This window comes from Coenobita brevimanus, chromosome 51 (genome assembly GCF_032717465.1).
Source record: "Coenobita brevimanus isolate Jiangsu-jjx chromosome 51, ASM3271746v2, whole genome shotgun sequence".
NCBI lineage: Eukaryota > Metazoa > Arthropoda > Malacostraca > Decapoda > Coenobitidae > Coenobita > Coenobita brevimanus.
In genome coordinates, this window is record NC_137004.1 from 31,113,514 (window position 1) to 31,119,513 (window position 6,000).

The 6,000-nt window shown below is 43.9% G+C and overlaps 1 protein-coding gene across 1 annotated transcript in view; it reads right to left on the reverse strand.

The window, feature by feature from the left end:
* LOC145400101 (vesicle-fusing ATPase 1-like) overlaps positions 1–5,099 on the reverse strand; it is a 116,529-nt gene extending 111,430 nt beyond the window's left edge. Inside the window, exon 1 of the mRNA XM_080272610.1 lies at positions 5,071–5,099. The gene's annotated coding sequence lies outside the window, so the exon portion shown is untranslated. The remainder of the gene's footprint in view (positions 1–5,070) is intronic.
* Positions 5,100–6,000: the final 901 nt, after the last annotated feature.

Here is a 6,000-nt window from a genome sequence, read left to right on the forward strand (position 1 = left end):
ATAAGTCGCCCTAAATAAACAGCAAAGGAAGTGGCATGAAATAAGTCGCCCTAAATAAACAGCAAAGGAAGTGCCATGAAATAAGTCGCCCTAAATAAACAGCAAAGGAAGTGGCATGAAAGAAATCGCAATGGAATATATCTCATGGAAAAAAAAATCGAATGAAGGAAGCAGCATGAAAGAACGGCAAGGAATATATCACATGATATCGCATAATATCTGTACCGTGAAATAAATAGCATGCTATAAATACCATGAACTATATGGAATAGATCTCGTGGCATAAATCGCGTGGAGTAGCATGGAATAAATACCATGGAATACATAGCATGACATCATCGCATGGCATAAATCGTGTGCTAAAGTTGTGGTGCTCGGGTCGGTGCATTGTAGCCCAGGACAGCAGTATGAAGTCCCATTATGTAGCCCAGGACAACATTAAATAGCCCCATTCCATAGTCATCGACAGAGGACTGTTGAATCATTTAGTCAAGAACAGCATCTTGTAGCCCAGGACAGCATTATGCAGCCCCACTATGTTGCAGTGGGAAACACTGTAGCTTAGGAAAACAATATTTAACCCAGGAACACATGATTCTGCAACACACAATATAGCCAATGACCGCATAACATAACCCAGGACAGCAACAAACCGTAGCCCAGCGTAGCATTGTGTGGCCCCAACCTGTATCCAAAGAGCACATGATGTAACGGAAACAAGCACTGTGAGCGAGCGAGAGAGACAGGATTATTACATCACCCTCAGCAACAGTATACCGCAACACCCGCATTACCGCATACACCACCCCACCCCATCCCATACCATAGCATACAACACACCACACCATCCCATACCACACACCACATCACAACACACCACACATCAGACTAACTACCTACCACACCAGACATCAGACTGCACACCACATCTCACGCCACATCACACTACATCTTTCTAGCTGCGTATTGCCACACAAGCTCTCGTATGATATTTGTCGTGTGCAGCGGGTTCTTTTTTATGCGTTGATCTCAGAATTTATAGGCACTTTGTTTGACTATGTAATCCTTTCATTAGGAGGTATTAAAGTGCCAGTTAATCCTTTAGCATGTAAAGAACAAATTTGCATTTTGTGTCGCTTTTCCACACCACCTAAAGAGGTAGAGACAGGCATATTTTTTTTTCCGGAAATCTGTCAATTTCCAGTGGGTTTTATAAAAACCGTGATGAGGGCATTAGTTGCCTCATTTTGTACGCTCCATCCAATGATACTAACTTTATGCCGATACTCCTGTAGCTTTAGAAGTTTGGTATATCGCCTTGACCTTTCTTTGGCCACTTTGACCTTGGGACAGACCTGAATGTGTCGGCCACTAACACAAAGACACATCGCTAGGTAGAGAGGATTCATTAGACACTTCAGTCATCAAAATCGGTCCATAAATGAGGCCTGTAGAGTGTAGCTGAATGAATGAACGAACAGTCGGAAATATTGAAAACTCGTTTGGCCCACGACTTCGTTTTCAGGAACACACCACACCACACCACACCACACCACACATTGCACCATATCATACTACATCATGCATCACACCAGCCACTATATCTTATCATACCACATCAAGCACCACACCATGCCACACCACACCAAGCCACACCACACCAAGCCACACCACACCATGCCATACCACACCAAGCCACACCACACCATGCCATACCACACCAAGCCACACCACACAATGTCCCACTACACCAAGCCACAATAAACCATGCCCCACGATATATTACAACACCATACACTATAGACCACACACCGCATCATAACGTATTATACTCACCAAGAATACCATACTGCACCACGCCACACCACATCTCACCTAATAACACCAAACTACACAACACTTCATCTAACCGCACCACACCACACTGCATTTCATTTAACCACATCACACCATATCACACCACACCACACCACTCCGCCCCACCACACATTAAACCACATCATACCATACCATACATCACACTACACACTACATACAGCACACTGCGTCGGAACTTACGACACTACACATCACACCACGACACACTACACCTAACTGCACACCATAACATACCATACCTCACCACACCACACCACACCACACCACACCACACCACACCTCATTTCACCTCAAAACCTCATCAGGATCCAACACACTACGAGTACACCGCAAATCACACCAGACACACACACACACACACACACACACACACACACACACACACACACACACACACACACACACACACACACACACACACACACACACACACACACACACCACCTCACCACACCACACCACAACATAACACACAGCACACCCACTACACGCCATTCCACATCACAGCACACCCCACCACACCACATCACAACACACCACTCACCTCATACACAATTTTTTTTTCCTCGTTGTCCACCTGTGTTCCAGTATAATACCAGAGCCTGATTCTCGTCTTCTATAGAGGCTCCTTGGCACCTTTGTCTTGGCGATTTGTTTTGCACAGTACTGTACACCTTCATACTTATATGTACTGTAATTATAGCTTTTTAATATCGACGTAGCTTGCATAAGTGGCGTACAAAAGAATATCAGTGTGACTTATACAGATATTAACTGGTAATGGAAGAGGTGCTAGACGAGAATGCGGTTCAAAGTACTAAACCCCTTTCATCTTAACCTGGCCCTGATTGTCATACTCTTGCAGTTTGTTTCATGTAGCCGTGTGGCAGAAAAATATAAGGCTCTGCATCCTTTCTTTAGCACTTCTCTGTGACTAGCTTCATATTCTAGGGTTAATCTAGTATTACACTCAGCATTCATGATGGAGAGATGGTAATTCTAGGCCAGGTCAGCGCAAAAAAAGTATAACTCGGTAGCTCTCCTCAACTTTCTTATTGATACAGTGTGTCCCGGGAGATGTGTGAGAAAAATCAGGTTATTTGGGGGTAATGTTTGATTAATAAATACCGTATCAACATGGGTCCAATTCTCAGCCTTTACGGAGCTACGATTATTGATAACCTAATGGACAGAAATGGAGTCACTCAATTATTCAACCATAAAACCGCCAGTAACTGTAGCTCCAGAACGATTGTGGGGCAAAACAGGATTAGATGATGATGATGATGATGATGATGATGATTACTATAAGAGTTCCATTATAGAGGAGAGGTCATCAAGGCTGTACCACACTCAGATTTGAAAAGTCTCTTGTAAGCTGAATAAAATAGTCTGGAAATAGTAGGAATAAAATAAAAATGGAGGTATAGTTGTGTACTCAATAGCCCATGTAGTTGACCCAGTAGCCCATTGTTGTCTAACTAATAGCCCCATGTTCTGTACCCCATAGCCTCATGTTCTCCACCCAGTAGTCCCTTGTTGTTAGTAGCCCCATGTTGTCATAGCCCCATGCTGTCAATAGCCCTATGTTGTTTACCGAATTGCCCCATGTTTACCTAATAGTTCCATGTTGTTTGTTTACCTAATAGCACCATGTTGTCAGTAGCCCCAAGTTTTGTACCCCATAGCCCTATACTATCAGCCCAATAGTCTCTGTTACATAAGCTGGCTCCGACGTATTATAATGCTGCCGTCAGAAATTCAATTATAATGGCGGATCCAGAGGCAGGGGGAGGGGTATAGGGAATCTGAACCCCTCCTCCCCTTTTTTTTATTTTTCAATACTTTCTCCACATGGCTAGGAACACACACACACACACACACACACACACACACACACACACACACACACACACACACACACACACACACACACACGACGCAGTAAGTAGGTAATATGACGTAACCCCCTGAATACGGTAGTCATTTTCCTTAACAACCCCAGAGCTTCATAATCTGTTTAAGGGAGATTTTTCGAGCTGGGGTAGTTAGATATTGCCTAAATTAACTTCATTTTCACTATTATAGATCCTTCTTAAACCAGATAAAATCATTTTGTGTTAGTCTTATTAAAAAAAAAAAACGCATTGAAGGTGTGGAAAAAAGCAAATCACGTTTTCCAGTTTACTCTTGTATTAATCTATATCTCGTGGTGAAGCTTCATAGTAGGCAAAATCGATACCGTTCCCCCCTCCCCCACCTCCGTTTACTAACTTCTGGATCCGCCCCTTACTTTTTACACAGTCTTGAAACCGCGTCAGAAGCTTGTTCCGGTCTACAGGTGAAACACTTCAGTACCATAATTAATATTGTTTTTAATTCCTGCAACTTTCTTTTGGCTTTATTTAGCTAAGGGGAGACTTCTTCTTGTGGCAGGAGTTAAGAATGGCTGAATCCAACACTTCCAGCTCGAAAAGTCTCTCCAAAGATAAATACTATCGTCCGCTGATAACAGAAATTATGATCAAAAATTCGTCGTTAGATGGACGTGGGTATTTTGACTCGCTGTCAGGGGAACAATAAACTTTTGTTGGTCGGAACAGAGTACTGGAGTTGTCCCGACCATTAGAGGGTTAATGGTGATATAATGGTGGCGGTATTAACTTTCTTAGGCTCCCATACGCACTGCCAGCTAAATAATATCAACTGATGTTAGCTGGAGTCGAATACCAGAGTTGTCCAGATTTTGAGACGGTAATAGAGACAGTATTATTATTTTTTAAAAATATTAAGACCTTGTCAAGCTGATCATCTCTAATAATAATGCCTCGATCTCGTCTCAGCAGCCCGAAACACCTCAAGTGTAAAGCATTTAAAGCACTTACTGACCAGGACCATACCCTAACCCATTCAGCACGAGAACGTCATGCTTGTTTTATGCTTGCTGTCTTCATTTGAATTTACTCGATCTAGGGAAAGGTATGTGGAACTGAAGGGGTTGGATGCAGCCTTCACCAACCCCTTCAATACCGTGGGGCCCTCCAAAGCTTAGCAAAATTGTCTGGTGTCAGCAAGAATAAATGCAGAAGGACATCCTCTGAGTGAAGCGGTTTAGTAAGACTGCGGATACAGTCTGACCGAATTTTCCTCCTAGCAGAACCGTTGGGTAAATCGTAAACAAACTCAACTTACGCCGTGTTGGTGCCCTTCCGACAGGCTCCAGGGGGGAAGACGCCGGCTCGGAGGCTGGGGCACTTGTATCTGAGCCCAGAGTACGTGTCACAAGGCTCCGGGTTACGTGGAGAGAGCAGTGAGTGCGACAGAGGGTGACAGACACAATGCCCGCTATAAGGTGCCGAGAAAACTGTGGTGCCAGCCGTCCCCCTCTCACCGCGCCTCGTCACCGCGCCGCCGCCACACAAGCGCTCAATACCGCACACTTCATTCACTCCACCCCATACCGCTGCTCCTCACGCTGCCCGACCTCGTACGTTTAGCAACAGACGGGGTTTTCACAGACATTCAGCCCTAATTACAAATATCATCATCATCATCATCAACTTACCGCTCCTTACGCTGCCTGCCCTGGCTTGTACGTTTCGCTATAGACGGATTTTCAAAAACCCAGATAGTCACAGTCATCATCGTCATCATCACCATCATCATCATCATCAACTTACCTCCTTTTTTTTTTCACCTTAGGTGGAGAGGTAATGTCGTGAAAACAAGGAGAAAGCACGGTAGAGGGAGAACTTAATTGCCATTCAGTCCCTCGGAACCCTGACTTAGTTCCATAGACTTAATCATCTACACATTTTTTCTTTATACATGCCTTTCACATTACCTGTCAGATTGAGTCAATCCATCGACTATGAAGGTAAAAAAGGAAAGTCGGAGCCTTGTCATGTGCTCCTCCATATATGATTCATCTAATTCGGTCCCCTGTCTCTTAGTTCCCTAACTTCATAAACTTCTCTTTCTTACACACTCTTCACCAACAGTACAAACAGGTTTATGTGGACAGGAACTGCAGTACAAAGGTTAGCTACAGTGAGACATTCATAAACTCTGAGATAGTTCACGAGCCATGTAGAGATTACATCATCATCATCATGTCATCAT